The sequence below is a fragment of the Lontra canadensis genome, unplaced genomic scaffold (genome assembly GCF_010015895.1).
Source record: "Lontra canadensis isolate GAN:19392208 unplaced genomic scaffold, GSC_riverotter_1.0 scaffold30, whole genome shotgun sequence".
Classification (NCBI taxonomy): domain Eukaryota; kingdom Metazoa; phylum Chordata; class Mammalia; order Carnivora; family Mustelidae; genus Lontra; species Lontra canadensis.
Window position 1 is genome coordinate 12,853,421 of NW_022631024.1, and position 18,163 is coordinate 12,871,583.

Sequence of the window (18,163 nt, forward strand, 5' to 3'; positions counted from 1 at the left end):
AGCGTATTTGCCTCCTTCCCCAACCCCCGTCTGCCACACTAATATTGTGATTTAATTGCTTTCATGGGTCACTAACTTTGTTGAGTAAAACCAGGGTCTGTTTGTTTGGGTTTTTTCTTTGCTACTTATATATTTAAAGGTACATGTTTCTTATTTCTGATCTCTACTGATAGTGCCCAATGGGAAGATGCTGGAACACATTTTGCAAATGTGACCTTTTTTTTTTTTTTTTTTTTTAATGTTGCTTGAAGCCTGTGTCATAATGTCAGTTGCTGCTGCCTTCTTTCCTTTTATGAGGTTCCCAATGTTTCTTCCAGAAAATTACTTTATTTATGCAAGTCAGGTGACTCTTAGGCCACAAAACCATTTGATGATAAACAGATTATCATTAGGTGCATATCTTAATTGATATTTTGTGAAATGTTATGCCTGTGTTGCAAAAGTTGAATAGTTTTGTCTTTATATATTGCTGTCTTCAGTGTACAGCATGGTTTTACTTAATTGAATGTTACTGTTTAATATTTTCTTCTTATAGAAGAGACCATGCCCTTTTGTATGACATGTTTTAATAAATGTTATCCGTCAACTTTGTAAAAGTTTTGTTTTTCACTCTGGTTATATGACCGCATGTCTTTGTTTTCATCCTGGCTTTTGCCCCCTGAAAATAAAGGTTACGTTGTAGCCTTTTGATAAGTAAATGCCAAATGGATAGTCTGACCAGATGAGTAGTGAGTGAGCATTTGCCTGTCAGGAATTTATGATGATTATCCCATTTTCACCCCCCGCCAGCTCCATCCAGGGTCTAGGCGTGCTAGGTATTCTGTTGGCTCTTCAGATCCCCTCACGCTGTGCTTCGCTCTGGACGCTGGCCTCGGCAGACCTGCCCTGCCTTCTGGTCAGTGTACCCCAGAGATAATCTGGAAGGAGCCTGGTGGATTAGAGGAGAGGTTGGTGAATTCCCTCCCCTGGCTCCTTCCTGCCAGGTGTGGGTTGACTGGTGGTCAGGCTCTGCCTGAGGCCACAGCTCCTGTCAGACAGCTGGAGGGTTCGGTGACCACACCCTCTCCTTGGCCAGCCCTCGAGAGCTGCGCTGTCCTCACAGACGTTCCCTAACCCTGCCCACGCCCTTTATAAACAGCGCGTGTGTGAAACGCGGGCACCGCAGCGGAGTGTGCCTCTGTTTCACACCAGGACCCCGGCCGATTCTGTAGGTGCCCTCGCTCAGTGCAGGAGCCTGTTGTGCCTGAGAGGAGGTGCACCTGTTACGGCGGAACATGGCTGCACCGCGGAGCTGGGTTCACGGCTGTGACCCTTGGAGATGCTTCTTTTCACTGCTCTGTGATGCCCCATGCTCTAGTGGGGTCTCTCCCTCACCTCCCTGTGCCTTCCCGCACTCATCCCACCCCCCCCCCAAAAAAACCCTAAAGAAACAGCAACCGTGCTCTTTAAAAGTGCCGCAGGCACTGAGGGGGCCCACGTATTTCCTAACAACAGCTCATTACCAGAGACACTGCTTGTTTTAGACCAAACTTAACCGTCTTCCCACACAAACCTTCTGTTACCACTGTTTGTTGTGAGGTTTCTTTTCCCCTCCCCATTGCTGATTTTAAAGCCAACTGCAGATTGCCTCAGCTAGCTCAGCCATTCTCTGTGTGGGAAGAAGTCCAGAAGAACCATTTCTAGCCCTTTCTGCGGTGGGGCCTGTCGGGGCTGACCAAGGGCAGACAGCTCAGGCCCTGCAGCATGGTGACCCCCCTGACCCCCGCTGGGGCCCCGGGTTACCGGCAGCTCCAGCCCACCTGGGGAGCAGGCTTCCTTACACGGCTCCCGCAGGGGCGGAGACCTCTGGGGTGTGAAGATGAGAAGCACTGTGTTCCTTATCAGGAGAAAGCAAAAGATGGAAGTGGCTCGTTTGTATCTGGGAACAGAAGGGGGGTGGGATGTGAGGGGTATAACCCAGATGGAGCATGTAACACCTGTGCAGTTTATTTAGATTTCCTCAGAGTCAATTCAGGGACCGCTTCCCACCAAACCACCGGAGTGTTCCCTGAGACAGTCTCCATGCCCGGGCATCTTGGAGGGTACACAGCTCTAGAACTTGCCCACAGTCAATGGACCCGCTAGCAGGTCAGCCACAGGAGATGAGGTAAGCTTCAGCTTGATGTAACAGTCATATATGATTTGGTAAATGATTTTAAATATGATCTTTCTCCGTGCAGAAAGTCTCACTGTGCCCTTCCATCTCTGTCTTATGTTCTTTGTAAGAAAACTCGGTCAGCACTCTGTTCAGAGATCAGTGAATGGAGATGGGCAAGGATGGCTTTTTTTTTTCCTCCCCTTAATGAGAAACCAGAAGGGGACTGAGAGTGGGGAAGGAAGGCTCAGTCTTAACTCTGAACTGGTCTGACTGGTTTGAATTAAAACCAAGTAATGTGCTTTTATAATCTACCACTTTCTTGTGGCCTGCTACAGTTACAGAAGAGTCACAGTGTCCTTTGAGAGAGTATGTGGACACTAGAAAAACAAGGTAATTCATAAGCAGTATTGTAGGTAAATATACATTATAAAAAATAGTGGCATTATACTTAGACTCTAATGACTATGAGTTTTATTTTTTTCTTCCTCATTCCAAAATAAGAAACCAGTACTGAAGCCATTAAATGTATTTATAACTTAATAAGATACTAGTTACTCCCCAGAGTATACTGGTCTGCCTAATGTAACAGCTAACCTTTATTAATGGAAGCCAAGGAGGGCTTCTAGAACTGCTCCTGTCTTAATTTGGGGGTCAGCAGTACTGTGATAAAATCTCACTTGTTAGGGTTCTCTGAAAAGACCCTCATCTGCGCGACCCTCTACTCCATGATGGGCGGATGCCAAATCAGCAAATGTTGCTCGGATTCCTGCAGGGTCTGGCTGTGTCAGAACTGTAGGCTTTAAAATGACAGCAGTGACCTTGAACCAAACTAAAAGAATACATTTTTACTTTATTTAGTGTCTCATAATGTGGGAAGTATGGTTTATCTTCTCAAACTATGAAGATACAGAGAATCTTCTTGGAGACAGATATTTTTTGTTGCAGTTCTGTGTATTTATTGAGCACTGAACGTCCACTCAAGCCACTGAACACTACACCTGCTTTAACGGGTGTGAGAAGAATTGGGATTACAGCCTAAAAATAATAGTTCTAAGCGAAGATTCATTGCACGCTTCATATGTGCGAAGTATTTAACTTGTATGAACTCACTTATCCCTCCTAACAGTCCCGTTGAGGTAGAATTTTATTCCAGGCCACTCCATGTAGCAGGAAAGAATGACCACTTCCTATTCTGTTGGACAGGTGGGTTTTTTCTCCCTGAAGGAAACCTCTTCCTAAACCCCACTCCCGGGACAGCAGGCTGTCTGTGTCTGAGGGTGAGATTCTGAAAGTCTCAGTGAGTTGTCCCCCCTCCACCGGCAGGACACTGGGCACGGCTTCTGATGCTGGGGAGCATGCACCTGGGCTGGATTATCCTTCCAGTGCCCTTAGGTGGGGGGGTCACTCTCCCAGTACTCCTCAGGCTTTCTCACTTTGCTGTCTTTGGAGAAACAGACACTCTATGCAGAGAGTGTGCCCGGTGTGGCAGCAGCAGCTAACCCTACCTGAGTATCTTGGGCTCGGCAAGTACAGGTAGAAATTAACCCCAGGAACGGGGAGAGTCCAGTTCTTTCTGAGCTGGTAGAAAAGTTCTGTCAAGGCTCAGTCCACAGAATGTGCAGGGAAAAGGAGCATGACCCCACCCCCACTGCCCTCTGACCAGAGCAACTTTCATTTCACGTGGTCAAGCCGACCAAGTCCACGCTCCATAGAGCTCTCACTTGCCCAGAGCCCACTGCGTTCCACACTGTTCTAAGCACTTCGCATGCATCCGCTCTTCACTCTGACACCAACCCTGCAAGGTAGGTGCTGTTGCCGCCCCCGTCTATCAGGGTGCTGACCGCAGAGCCAGGATTCAAACCCAGGCTGCCCTAGAGCCCTGGGCTCCACTGAGCTTAAATGTGCTCTATCTGGTGACTGCCCGCCCAAGGGTTCGTTTCCGATCATCCAGAGGAAATCCACTCTGCTGGCTAGTGCCCCAGGTGTTAATTTTGAACAGAAATAATCTAAAGAAGGGTTCTGAAGGCTAAGGGCTTCTCTGGGCCCTCCGACCACTGCTCTGGTGTTAATCTCCAGGAGATTTTGGGTTTCGCCACCCGTAGCACCTGCTTATCTCTCGTTGCCCCACCCTGTCCTTATCAGCCTCCAGGACAGCCACTCCTTCACGACAGTCTCCACTCACAACATAGTCTCCTGCCATTTGACTGCCCCCAAACTCTCCTTCCTACGCAGCCCTATTCCCGTCGCCTCCCATGATCCACTGCTGGCATCTTCACTCAGCTTGGCACCCAAGGCCCTGGTCTAACAGTAGCCTACTTGTCCATTCTTATCTGCCGAGCCGCATTTGGGCTCTGGCTGCTCTCCCCGGGCTTCTCTTCATCCTTGCATGGATGATTTTCCCTGCCTTGAATACTCATCCTTCTTTTTTCCATCCACAATTGCCTAACCTTTGTCCTCCCGGAAAACTTGACTTTTCCAGGTTCCGCAAAACTCATCTCTGTGGTGCCTTCCCTGAGCACCCCTGCAAATTGTTCACACCACTCGGCGATTCCGTGTCCCTTTGAACTTGGTTCTGCTGCAGCGTTTGTCACTGTATTGTGGTTTCTTATGTACTATCCATCCTTTACACGCACTCGTGTCCCCTGCTAAACAATGAGCTCCTCAGAAACAGGAACTATGTCTTAATTGTCTCCGAGTGGCTGTTCCTGGCACAGTCCTGTTCCTGGCACGGTCAAGAGATACTGCTGAATTTAAAAGATAATTATCAATGCAAAGTCATTGGTCAGTCTTTATCCACCAGTTAAAGCCATGGACTTTGTGCTTCATTGGAGACCTTTCTTAGGAAGCACGGGCACCCAACAATCCTGCAGGGCCCTCTTCCAATAAATGCCACCTTAGTGTCCCCCAAATTGCCTGTTAGCTGAGAATTCTAAGATAAGTACAGATCGTCTTTTCTAACCCAAGGGAAAGATTTTATATCTGAGCAGCCACTGAACTATAATACCGGACACGGGTTTATTTCAGTAGAGTCGGGCAGAAGAGGACACTGGGACTTACCAAACAATGATTTCTGGTAGAGAACAGTCAGTGTCTGGCTCAAACCAGAATGTCAGGAACTTAAGAGTTGACAACTTGCTTTGGAAGCGGAATAAACTGAATCATCACACTCCTTGTTAAATATACCAGCCCCAGAGTGAAGAAAAGTGACTAATTTTTTGTTGTTGTTGTTAATTTCTGCTGAGAAGCTTGTTCTAGAAGAGGGCATATTTGCAGTGAAATTTTGGCACAATCTGGAACAGATGGTTACATTTCATTTGGTGCTTCATCTAATACTAAAGTTTGTGGCAATTGATTAAGGACCAAAAGTTGCTTTTGGACAATATTCAAATTCCGATTGTGCTGATGCGAGCTTTAAGGAACAGTAGAATGTTACAGTCAGGAAGCACAGAATCTGGGCTAGGCAACCGAGGGGATTATATGCAATAAAGACAGTTTGTTTCGGGTGAATTGGCTCCAAGGGAGCATGGCGTGAGACTTTTCTGGCCATCTGAAAGTAGAAAGGGCAGCAGTGAGCTTGTGACTCTCGCCAGGAGCTCTGCCAAGAAGGTGTCAAAGAGTTCTGCTGGAAGTGTTTTCAAAAGCATCTGAGGCCAAATGCCTCTAATCTTTTCAAGTAGAAGGATCGTTTCTGAATATTAGAAAATTTTGCAGAAACCCCCAACACACACAATAACAGTTGATCAAGAAAAATTCAAAATTTGAACACTGCTATGACTTCAGTAATACTTAGATGCATTTATATTTTTTCTTTCATTCTTTTTAGAGTGGGAGTGGGGAGGGGCAGGGAGCAGCAGAGGGAGAGGGAGAGAGAATCTTTTTTTAAAGATTTTATTTTAGAGCCCAAGAGAGCAGTAGAGAGGAGCAGAGGGAGAGGACAAGCAGACTCCACACAGTGTGGAGCCTGATGTGCGTGGGGTTCGATCTCAGGACCCCAAGATCATGACCTGAAATCAAGGGTCAGATACTAAACCAACTGAGCCCCCAGGTGCCCTTATATTTAATTCTTTAAAAAGCATAGTTGAGGGGCGCCTGGGTGGCTCAGTGGGTTAAAGCCTCTGCCTTCAGCTCAGGTCATGATCCCAGAGTCCTGGGATCGAGCCCCGCATCGGGCTCTCTGCTCAGAGGGAGCCTGCTTCCTCCTCTCTGCCTGCTTCTCTGACTACTTGTGATCTCTGTCAAATAAATAAATAAAATCTTTAAAAAAATAATAATAATAATAAAAAAAAATAAAAAATAAAAAGCATAGTTGAATGGCATCAGTACGAATATGTGGGAGATCTCAAAAGGACCTTTATATCCTTCCAGGGTCTATCCTTTGGTTCACTCACTCATTTATTTACCAAATATTTATGGACCACCATCTTTGGTCCTGGCCTGGGCCTTCAGAAGCGGATTTTCTTGTCTTCAGACGTTGTGAAAAGCACTCCAGGAGACAAAGAAATGGATGTAGCAGAATAGGTCCTTTGTAGTCTATGTCACATAATTGACTAAACCTTATGTATCCAGACATGTACGTAAGATTTAACCATCAACTTTAAGAGAACACTTGTCAAGGAAACCTAACTGTGGATGCTAACCGAGTCACTCTTCGCTGTGGATATGGGGTGAGCCACTGAACTTAATTTATGTATGGGCCAAAACCCAAGTTCCAACCATTTTCTATAATAGCTGTATAGCTACTCTCAATTTCACCTGCTTTCCTGGGTTTCCAGTTAACTCCTCACTGTCATCTCAAGGGCAAAAGGGAGTAAAACGTCCCCAATTGACTCCCGATTTCTGCCTCCCGGGATTTTCCCATTCCCCCTTTTTGAGCAGAATCCTTTTCTCATAATTTGCCCACCATAGGTCATCACAACTGAATTCACAAGGACAATATGGAAGCTATGGAATAAACCAGTAACAAGTCTTTTAAGAGTACACTGTCTAGTAGAGTCATACTTTAAATTAAAAAAGATACTACTAGGTGCTGGACATATAGCAATAAATAAAACATAAAAAATCCCTGTTCTAGAGTTCCCATTCTAGAGGCAGATAAGACTGGTGTCACTAACAGACTCACACCGGGACAGAATGACCAGGGGCATGCGGGAAGCCTTCCTAGTGCCAGCAGCCCCTGAGCAGAGATGGGTGGGATTCTGATCTGCTGAGCTGTGAATGGGAGTGAGGAAGAGGCCAACCGGCCCAGAGGGGAAAGTGTGAAGAAGGGCACGGAGGTGAAGAAGTGTGAAAGGTAGCTTGGGCAGCCAAGTTGTTCCTTTGGTAATGGATGTCAACTACAGCACACTGATTGTAGGCCAGGCTCTGTGCTATGTTCTCTACATGTACTATCTCCTTAGATCTTTACTATAGCCCAGAAATTCTAGACTAGGTCATCGGACTCTGGAGCCCAAGATCGTGGCAGTTATACGATGTTGGTGCCCAAGGTCATGAAGGGCTGTAGATCCCAGGCTAAGGAGTGTGAATTTGATTTCATAGGCAATGATCAGAGCTGTCAGGAACATTAACCCAATGGAATGAGACATGACCTAGAGCTGGTGTTTGTGCTGCATTCCCTATGTGGGCTGAGTGATAGATAATAGGCTTGCCATTGTGGTCTCCTGGGTGTGGAACAAGTGCCTGGAGGGAGGAGCCACCACAAGCTCAGGTAGGCCAAGTTCAGTGTCAGGGATGGAATGGGGCAAGCTGTACTTGTAGCCTAATGGGGGGCTATTGTTAACCTAGATGGGGCTATCAGAACAAGAACCATGGACGTTCCTTCTGAACTTGGTTTTCTTCCACAGGATTTTTGCCTCCGCACTGATCATGTACCCTCCAGTCATGCTTGCCAGCCAAATTCCTTTAATGTAATTGAGAAATGTCCTTAAGAATGGGCAGCACTGGGGCGCCTGGGTGGATCAGTGGGTTAAAGCCTCTGCCTTCGGCTCGGGTCATGATCCCAGGGTCCTGGGATCGAGCCCCGCATTGGGCTCTCTGCTCGGCGGGGAGCCTGCTTCCTTCTCTCTCTCTGCCTGCCTCTCTGTCTACTTGTGATCTCTGTCTGTCAAATAAATAAATAAAATCTTAAAAAAAAAAAAAAAAGAAAAAAGAATGGGCAGCACTCAGACTCCTCTCCGCAGAGGTCATGAGGGGAATCTCAATCTATCCCCACACACACTCAGTTACATCCAGTTCTTTAATGACTGGAAGGTAGCCATCACCACCACTGTCCTACTTCTCTCTCACCTAGGTTGTTGGACCAGCCTGGTCTCACTCCACCTCAGCCTACACATACCTGTCAGCCTCAGTCTTCCATCTTGTCCTCAAGCTGTTCTAAAACCCCCAACTCCCGCCAAACTAGGCCCCAACTCTCCAGACCGTAGGCTTAGACTTCCTTTCTGGTTTGTTTCCACTGTTCCTCCAACCTACCTATTCTACTCTCCAGCCAAATCCCATTTTCCTTGAACTTGCCCTCAACTTCCCTGTAACCACTAGCATTATTAATGCTCCCTTTCCTCCTGGCCAGAATACAGCCCATTTTGAAGGCCACCTCCTCTAAGAAGTTTTCACTATCCTACCCAGTTCCGTCTGTGCCCAGTTGTGTCACTCACACAGGCATCATTTGTACGCACCTTGCTAAGCTCTGCGAGGACCAGCAGGTATAAACACCTTATACCTGTGTCTATCCCATTTCTGTGTTCCTTACAGCATAGGGCCTAGCTCCCAACGAGCTTGTGCAGGTGAAGTCAGAACGGTCTCCTGTGTCTTTAGGAAGGCTTGAGTAGGACAGTAGCAAGGTAAGAGACTGGGGAGACCAAATATTCAGACAAAAAGACATCAGTTCCTGTTCTGGTGAGAGCTGAAAACGTATGACACTGTACCATCACTGATTGTATTCACTCTTGTAACCCTCAGTCACCTAGCAAATGCAGCTTTTTCTATAACCAGCCACCCTCAAGCCCAGAACCGCTGCAGAAATGACTGGGTGTTGAAGGTCGGCCTTATCACAGTCCAGTTGCTCCCCTCTTCCGAACTGAAGTGTACTGACTCACTGACAGGACCCTGCTGCATCTCCACGAGCCCCTCAGCAGCTGTCACAGCCTGGTGCCTGGAGTCAGGAGCCGAGCGCGGGTCTCAAACCAGGTCAAGTACAACAGTCACACCCACAGCCGAGCTGCTTCTGCGCCTCCTGGTCGCTCCACCCTCTGCAAATGGAGGCTGACGATAATTCAGCTGTATTTGCTTTTTGAACTTAGAAAAATGACTAGCTTGGCTCATTTTAAAAAACACAGTTTCTTCCTTGTCATTTGAGTAATCTTATCAGAGTCACAAACTGCTGCTTTCAGCAGCAAAGACACCTCCCGCCCCACCGCCTTGAGCAGGATGAAAGTCAACTTGCTCTTCCATGGAATGCCTGGGAGGCACCTTGTCCTGTGATCAGAGTGGCACAGGGGGGATTCTGCCCGGTGCATGGGCGGTCTCAGTCTTCGTGGGAGCCCCTCCCCAGACAGACCCTGTCAGCTCCAGGCGAAACTGTGACATGTTTTCTCCAGACAATAGCTGTGCCTTCTAGCAGCCCCTGACCCCTGGCCCCCATTAGGGGTCATGATACAGAATGCGTGCAGACAGTGATCAAGGAAGACTCCGGATGAGTTCCTCTCCTGCGCCAGGAAAGGAGCACCTCCTCCTGGTAGATTTCAGTGACCCTGTGGACATAAGTGAGCTGGGCTGGGCGTGCTAGTCTTTTCATGGTTCTGTGACTAGTTTAAACTTACAAAAATGTACACAAATTATTTGCACTATCATTGTGTGATTCCGTCCTGGACCTCAGGATTTCCTGCTGGCCACATGCACTTTTTTTGTGCAACTGAAGTATGAGCGAGCATAAAGGAGCACAGATGATAATGCATGGCTCAGTGAATTTTCACCAAATGAATGTACCCATGTTGCCAGTAACCCAATCAAAACACCCGGGGCTCAAAATTCCCTTCATCCCTCTTTCCGGAGTAACCTATCCTGACCTAGCAGTAGCCCCATTTTTTTTTGCCTGTTTTTGAGCTTTATATAAATGGGGTCATCTAGTACGTACGCTAGTGGTTTCTTTAGCCCGGTGGTGTGTTTCTGAGCTTTGTGCATGTGGTTGTGTGTGATTATAGTTCTCCGTACTCCATTCATTTGCTCTGAAAATTGCAGCTCAGACTCCATCAGAGTCCCAGAGTCTGCAGCAGACCGTTTCAGCATGTGTGTGTCACACATAACCTTCATCTGCTAGAAACCGCGTTCCCAGCTAGAGGAATGTGACACAGACAAGGGAGATGATGGGCATTTGGAGAGATTCCTGGGTCAGCAATATGGCTTGAACTCTGTTGGGCAAAGGAGGGGCCCTACTTGCCCTTTTACCTCCAACTCTTCCTCCTGAGTTTCTGGGTCTCCCAGTTTAGGGGGCCATGGTCAGGCTGGCTTTGGAGTGTGGCTGAGAATTCAAGAGGGCCTTTCTCCTAAGCTGGGAGAGGGACCGAAAGGTTGAGGCAGTAGCAAAACTTAATGAAGAGCTCCACGCAATTTATTGAAGTGGTTGGCTGTCCCGTGGATGGGTTTCTAGAACACATCATTGGTTGTTGTAGGGGACCAGGGACACTCCTTTCAAAGGGGAGAGGGAGCAGCATCAGCTACCCACCACTCTTAGCACCTGGGGCATGGCTGCTGCTCACTTCTCAGAGGTAAATTGCCTGTTTTTCAGCTTTCTGCAGAAAGGCAGGGTGAGCAGCTGTTCCAAGAGGAGGCTGGAATGAGGACTCTGGAGGGCCCGCGTAGCAGGGGGCGGTCTGCCTCCAGGCAGGGCGGCTGGACTGCTGCCCACTCAGGAGGGCTCTGAGAATCTGTGCTTTCTGGTTCAGAGCCATCTCACCCTAGTGAGAGCCAGCTGGAGCCCGACCTCTTTTTGTCCTAACTTGGTTCCTTGTTTTAAAACATTTATTGAGCACTTGCCTCGGGCCCAGCTGGGTGCTAGGCGCAGGAACTACGGTGAGAAACAAGACAGGGTCCCTGCACTTGAGTCACAGGAAGCCCCCGACAACAGGAATTGCTGGGGACTTCTAAGAATTGCAAGAGAGCAAGACAAGTCTCTGTCGTGAACCTGCTTATGCCCAGCAGAGGAGCCAGAAGATGCTCCGGGATCAGTGCGATAGCTTCCAGGTAGCCAGATGGAGTCGAGAAACCTCAGCAGGAAAATAAGATGCATCCTAACAAACCTCAACACGGACACATGAGCTACTGGGTTTTGGGTGTTTTTCACACACAAGGCACTTTGTACGAGCGTCACGATCGTGATCTCATTGTACTGCTGCCAACAAGCCTTTGGGGCCAGAACACTCATTCTCTCCCTTATACAGGTGAAGAGACAAGTTCAGAGAGCTTGCCCTCTTCCCCCTTGTTCAGTGAGTTTTAACCATAGGCACTGTGTCCTTAATTTATTGCTTGACCAGAAGTGGAGCCACTCCTACCTAACAAGACATCAGGCCTACAAGGCCTGCCTAAGAATCCAAAGCAGAGGAGCACGTCCCAACTTTGTCAAAACTCTGGGATTCCAAGGGGAAAAAACGAGAAGCTTAAAGGAAGAAGAGAATGGGCAGAGGTTACTCACTTATTTGAGTGTCGTGTGAGTACCGAGAACAGGTTAAAAAAAAAAAAAAAAAGGAAGTGTTGCAGTATAAATTGTCAGCTAAGCCCAGCTTCCACATTGGGAAACAGTGCAGGTGCCTTGGTTCCAGCCAGGAGAAGGATCAGGGCAGAAGTGTTGAGAATCTCTGTGGGAGAGGGAGTACCCTGGACAAATTTAACCCACTGACTAGTCCGGCCATGAACGCCAAAGTTGCTGGGTGTTCTGAAAGGCTACTTATTTTCAGAGAGGAGAAAGACTTCTTACAAACCAGGTCATCAGAAATAAAGAAAGGGGGGCGCCTGGGTGGCTCAGTGGGTTAAAGCCTCTGCCTTCGGCTCAGGTCATGGTCCCAGGGTCCTGGGATCGAGCCCCGCATCGGGCTCTCTGCTCAGGGGGGAGCCTGCTTCCTCTCTCTCTGCCTACTTCTGATCTCTGTCAAATAAATAAATAAAATCTTAAAAAAAAAAAAAAAAAAGGAAAGAAAGAAAGAAAGGGCCAGGATAGCACCAACTTCTGGAGTCTTGACTGACAAGAAAGGCATCATCCCCTTTGAACAGAGACTGTTCTTGGGGGCATGAGAGTGGGAGGGAGGGAGGGAGGGAGGGAGGGAGCAGATGAGTTGAAGAGTTTTTCTCTTTAAGTGGCCAGAGGCAAAGATTCCAAGGAGCTAAGCTACCTGATGAAAGGGGAGCCGAGAATGACAGTGTCCAGTGGGGGGAAGGGAGGGGAGATGAGGAGGAGGTGTGGGGGAGACAAAGCCAGGGTGCATCTCCGTGCTGGGTTCCCCCTTGCACTGCTGCCATTGGTTCAGTCCCTCCTATGTTACAGCTCCTACTGACTCAGCACCCACCAAGGATGAGGCTCTGAGAACCACTTTTCCTCATTTCATGGGGTTCTCATCACCATCCGGAGCAGGTACTATCACCATGAGAAAACCGAGGTTCGTAGAGTCTGATTATCCTTGCCTAGGGCTCATGGAGTTTTTTTGTTTTGGGGGGGCTTTTTGTTTTTTTGTTTTTGTTTTTTGTTTTTTACCATGGGACCAATTTTGGAAACATGGTGAAAGAAGCACTGAATGTGAAGACAAAGTCAGCCCAGTTCGGGGGATGGACAGGGATGGACAGAGCTGAGACTAGGGGACAGAGGGTGCATAGGAGCTAGTGATCCTGGAGGGGCCCAGCAGAAGAGGACTGATCAGAGCAGGGCAGGTGCACGGGGTTCTGGCAAGCCCCGAGGTCAATGTCAGCAGGGAGGAAGAAGATCAAGTTCAGGAAGGCAGGTGATGGTGCCATGGGCCCCTGCTCACCCTGCAGTGGGGAGAATCTTCTTGTTTGACATTGGGGCTGAGAACTTCAAACTAGTACCAGACTCTCTCACGGAGTGATGTATGGTCTTCTCCCCTTTTCTCTTCCCTGTTTGTTTCTTCCATCGCCCTTCTCCCCATCTAACAATTCATACATTTCGTTAGTTTATGCCCCTCTCTCCCAGGCCATTCCTGAGAGGTGGGGATTTCTTCCCCCTGTCCACTGCTACACCCCCAGCACCTAGAGCTATGTTTGGCACTCATTTGCGCTCAATAAATATGTGTTGAATGAATAAATATGTTACAGTGATATCATGCCAGGGTCTCGCAGGCATTGTATGCCTTGACTGTCCAGCTGCTCTGCTTCGGGCATGGCGATCTCACCTTCCCTGTTGGGACTCCCTCAGCCACTGATTTTTGCAGTTGGACAAGCAAGGCCAGGATTCACGGGGGCTCTAGGAGGCGGGATCAAAAACCAGATGCTCAGCACCTTGCTAACGCTCAGCAAAAGCCAAAAAAGCAAAGGTCGGGCTGGCAGTTAACGAATGTCTACATTGGCCAATCCTCATCATTCCTCATTAAAGTTGATTAAAAGAAAAAGAAAGATGGACTGTCCTCCCTCCACAATGCCTGGGACCATCCCACAGACCCACAGGGCTCTCCTTCATTCTGATTCCATTGTAAGGAGGAAAGGACTAAAGGACTAGCAGAAGGAAAAAAGAGAGCGAGAGATGAAAGACACAGCCCCTCTCCAGATCCTCATATTTGAAATCGTTAGTGAGGCCTTCAAACAATCAGATGCCATGACTTTTATTTTTAAATAGCTCGCGACTCAGGAAAGCACTGAAGTCATGTCTAAGGTCAATGGAACTATTTGCTCTAGGGAAATTTACTTAGGCAGGAAAGGTTCCGCCTCCCCAGGTATCTTTTTAAAGAGTCTTGGTCATCAAAGTCATCCCGCAAAGCCCTCTGACTTCTGAGCGACGGCGAGCAATGTCTCTAGTCTCGTGTTTGATGGACAGGATGTCGGCTTTACATGAAACACATGTGGCGGCGTGAATGCTCTTCACGTGTGCTTTGCTCCGTTCACTGAAATCCAAGGCGTGCCCAGCGGGTTTGTGCCTGGTTTATAACACCGAGAGCACAAAGTCACCTTTTAAACTGGGCTAAATCAGGTGTCTCCACTTTACTGACTTCAGTCAGACATGTGCCTGTGAGTTACAACAGGGCTGTGTCTTGAGAGACATAGCTCTCCAGAATGCCACTGATTCTGAGATACACTCTGGATTTATTGATCTGTGTTTGGGACCAGAACAAAACAACACAACCCCATTAAATATACTCATTGTAAGATGTCTTCTGATTCCAAGAATGTCTAAACGTGAATGAGAACGCATCCTTGATTAAAAGAGGAAATTCGGTAATATTAGGCACCATTTTCAGAGAAGTGAGAAAAAGCAAAAAGTCAAAAAGATTAAGCGATTCACCCAAAGCGACTCTAAAAAAGACTCCCCCATTCTTGGGGTGCTTGGCTGGCTCAGTCAGTAGAGCACATGACTCCTGAGCTCAGGTCATGAGTTCAAGCCCCACCTTTGCTCTAGAACTTACTTTAAAAAAAAGACTCCCCCATTTCTTAACCAGACTCCCAACACTACCCACCACATTATATATGAGCGTGGGTATGAAATTTGGCAGTTAACGGCTTTAGTGGTAAGTGGGAGGCAAACGCTCTGGGCCAAAGGTGGTCCTGTGTGTGTTTATTACCCGCTCTTGAGTACCCTCTCTTTGGACCGTACAGGTGTGTCCCCCGCAGGAAGCAAGGCGGAGAGGACCCATGCAGATTTCCCAAAAACTTTTTTTTTCAAATGAGAATTCCCTACAAATGTGGAAGGTCTTTCTCACCTGTCCTCCTCATGGGTCCAGGGGAGCTGCAAACGAGGGGCTGGTCAGGACTATTTACACAGATGGGGAGACTTGGTTGTAAGGTGTGTTGCAGGTCAAAGGGGAGGAGAATGGGGGGGTTCATTCTTCATTTGTTCATTCTTTGTCTCAGCAAATATTTTGTTACTGCTCATTCAGCACCAACTTCTCCGCAGGATGCAGAGGAAATGGATCAGTGAAATAGCCCCTGGCCTCAAGGAACACAGACTTAGAAACAAAAACAGATAACCAATCATTACCTATTAATGCAACAGATACTTACGGAGTACCAAGAACTGGAGAAACAGCAGGAAAGAAGTCAGACAAGGTCTCACCCTCGTGGAGTTTATAGGCTAGTGGTGGGGGACACAGATATTAAACTCATAATTGTACAGGTCATTAATTAATTACCATTGTGGTTACTACAAAGGAGAAGTACAGAGTGCCAGCTGAGGCAATTAAAGGGGCAGGGTTGGAGACTCAGCAGGAAACCGTGAGAGCAGGAAGAAAAGGACAGCGAGGAAGGACTCCAGCGGCAGCACCTCTGCCCAGTGGGTGTTAGCGGGGCTCAGGTCCACAGGAAGGCAGGCCCATCTGGTGAGACAGGAGGAGAGGAGACAGCAATCATCTCTCCAGGAAGTGAGAAAAGTCTCATGGAAATGGGCAAGGACTCTCCCAGCCAGACTTTCTCCCTTGCTTTCTTGCTGACCGAGAATAATTCTTGGGCGTGCCATGCTGAAAGCACTGTATCATTCATTCTCTTATTTACCCGTGGAGGTAGGTACCATCACCCTGCACGCAGGTGCAGAGGCCAGCGCTCAGTGGGGTGAGTGCCTTGCCCTGGATCAGATCATGGTGCTCTGTGGCTGAGTGGGAACGGAGACCCGGATCTGCCTCCCTGCTTAGCCACAGCACTCTGCTGCCCAGTCTTGGCAGTGGGAAGGGAGACTACGATTCACATCCCATGGTCCAACCACCAACGAACAGATGAAGAAGAGAGGCTTGGAGGCATGAACCAACTACCTGGCCCCTGCCACACAGGCAGGGGGAACGAGAGGGGTCTCCAAGGAGGAGGGCTCTTCCTGGCCCCGTGGAAACTGACACTACCCTGCAGAGGTGGCCAGGTGGAAGGAACCCTTACCCTCTGGGGTGTTCTAGAAGTCAGCGGGCATCTTGGAACTATTTGGAGAGACAGACGCCCCCTGCTGGCTGAGAACTACTTAGGTAGTGAGGCAGGTGGAAGAGGCGTACCCATGTCCTGGTGAGGGGAGCAAAAATGAGGAAACCCCTAACAGTTCATACAACGTTTTTGTTTAAGGGATACTCAGACTCTTGTGTGTCCTGTGAGGACTCTAACAGGTGCCAACACAGACGGATTTTGCCAAACTCTGGGGATTTTATGTTGTATTTATTGATTTTGTTTTTAAAGATTTTATTTTTAAGTAATCTCTACACCCAGCGTGGGGCTCAAACTCACAACCCAAAAATCAAGAGTTGGAAGCTCCACTGACTGAGCCAGCCAGGCACCCCCAAACTCTGGGGATTTTTTTTTTTTAAGATTTTATTTATTTATTTGACAGAGATCACAAGTAGGCAGAGAGGCAGGCAGAGAGAGAGGAGGAAACAGGCCCCCCTGCCAAGCAGAGAGCCCATGCGGGTCTCGATCCCAGAACCCTGGGATCACGACCTGAGCCGAAGGCAGAGGCTTTAACCCACTGAGCCACCCAGGCGCCCCCTGGGGATTTTTAAGTGGGCCAGAGCCACATAGCATAGCCCGACTTCTGGCAGAAAGGGTCTCCTTGTGGCAACCAGAAGAGGGAGAGGCTGGGATCAGATAACCTGGCTATCAGTGCTCAGGAATCTGAAATAGGTGAGAACTAGAGATTCAGTGGCACTGTCCTAGGAAGGGAGAGGGAGAAAAAGAGGGAATGGAATTCACTTACAAGCACTTCACACACTATCTCTGCTGACACGTGACATGGAGGGCAGCCTGGGAGGTGTTTTAGCCATGTGCGTCAGACGAGCTGAGGAATACAGATACTGGCCAAAACCAGCTGTCACTGTCACAAATGCTGACCCCCTCGAATGGCAAAACCAGTCCTTGACTGGATTGAAGGTTAAGCCCAGACTTTGATGAGATGTGCCTTTGATCATTTCATAAACACTGCTGGCAAGGCTGGATAACTGTGGAATGAATTTAAAAAATGAGGCCCATACATCACCCTCTAGCCTCTTTTTGATTTCAAATGGGCTAAAAAATCATTTTGAAAATTATACCAAGATTATGGGAAAACAATTGTGGAGAAGCGACGATTTTCTAACTAAAAGAAATTAGTAAAGATTATGACCCATAATCAGCCAAATGACAAAAATAAAAGTAAGGGACTGGAAAAATACATGAGTTCAGTGGCCCAAGTAGGTGGGGGAATAAAAATACATCTGTGACGGAAATACCCAGTGTCCAATGGACAGATGGCCAGTCACTTTGAGACACATGACAAAAAGGTGAAACACTGAGGAACATGTTAGTCTTTATAGTCCTTAAAGACATGCAAAACTGTAATACAGCCAAGAAGACCCCAACTCTTACCAACAAATTTAGTAACAATCAGTCAAAATGATGAGGCCCACAGCTGCTCTGAAGGGAAACAGGAACTCACACATGTGCGCTTATGAGTCAGCCCAGTGGTCCTGAGGAAATCTGGCCTGACAAGAAGATGCATTCCTGTGCCCTTGGGTTTACTGATCTCACTCTTGGGGACAGATCTCAAGGAAATAGCTCAAGAGGAATAGTAATTAGAGAGTGACACTGTCTGCCCAGGTGCCTGCAGTTAGAAACTGGTTACCTAAAATTCTGTGTTTGGAATATTCTGTTGCCCTAAGAAGTTCCTGTCTGGAGTCAGAGAGATAGGGAGCTCATCCCAAGTCTGCCATTTAGCTGTGTGACTTTAGATAGGTCACTTAACCTCTCTGAGCCTCAGTTCCCATCTGGATAAAATGGAGATAGTAATTGATGGCTACCCCTGGGGGGGGGGTGCGTATTAAACGGGAGTCATGTCTCTAGTGTCTGCACAGCGCCCTGCACAGACTGTTTAACAAAGGGCAG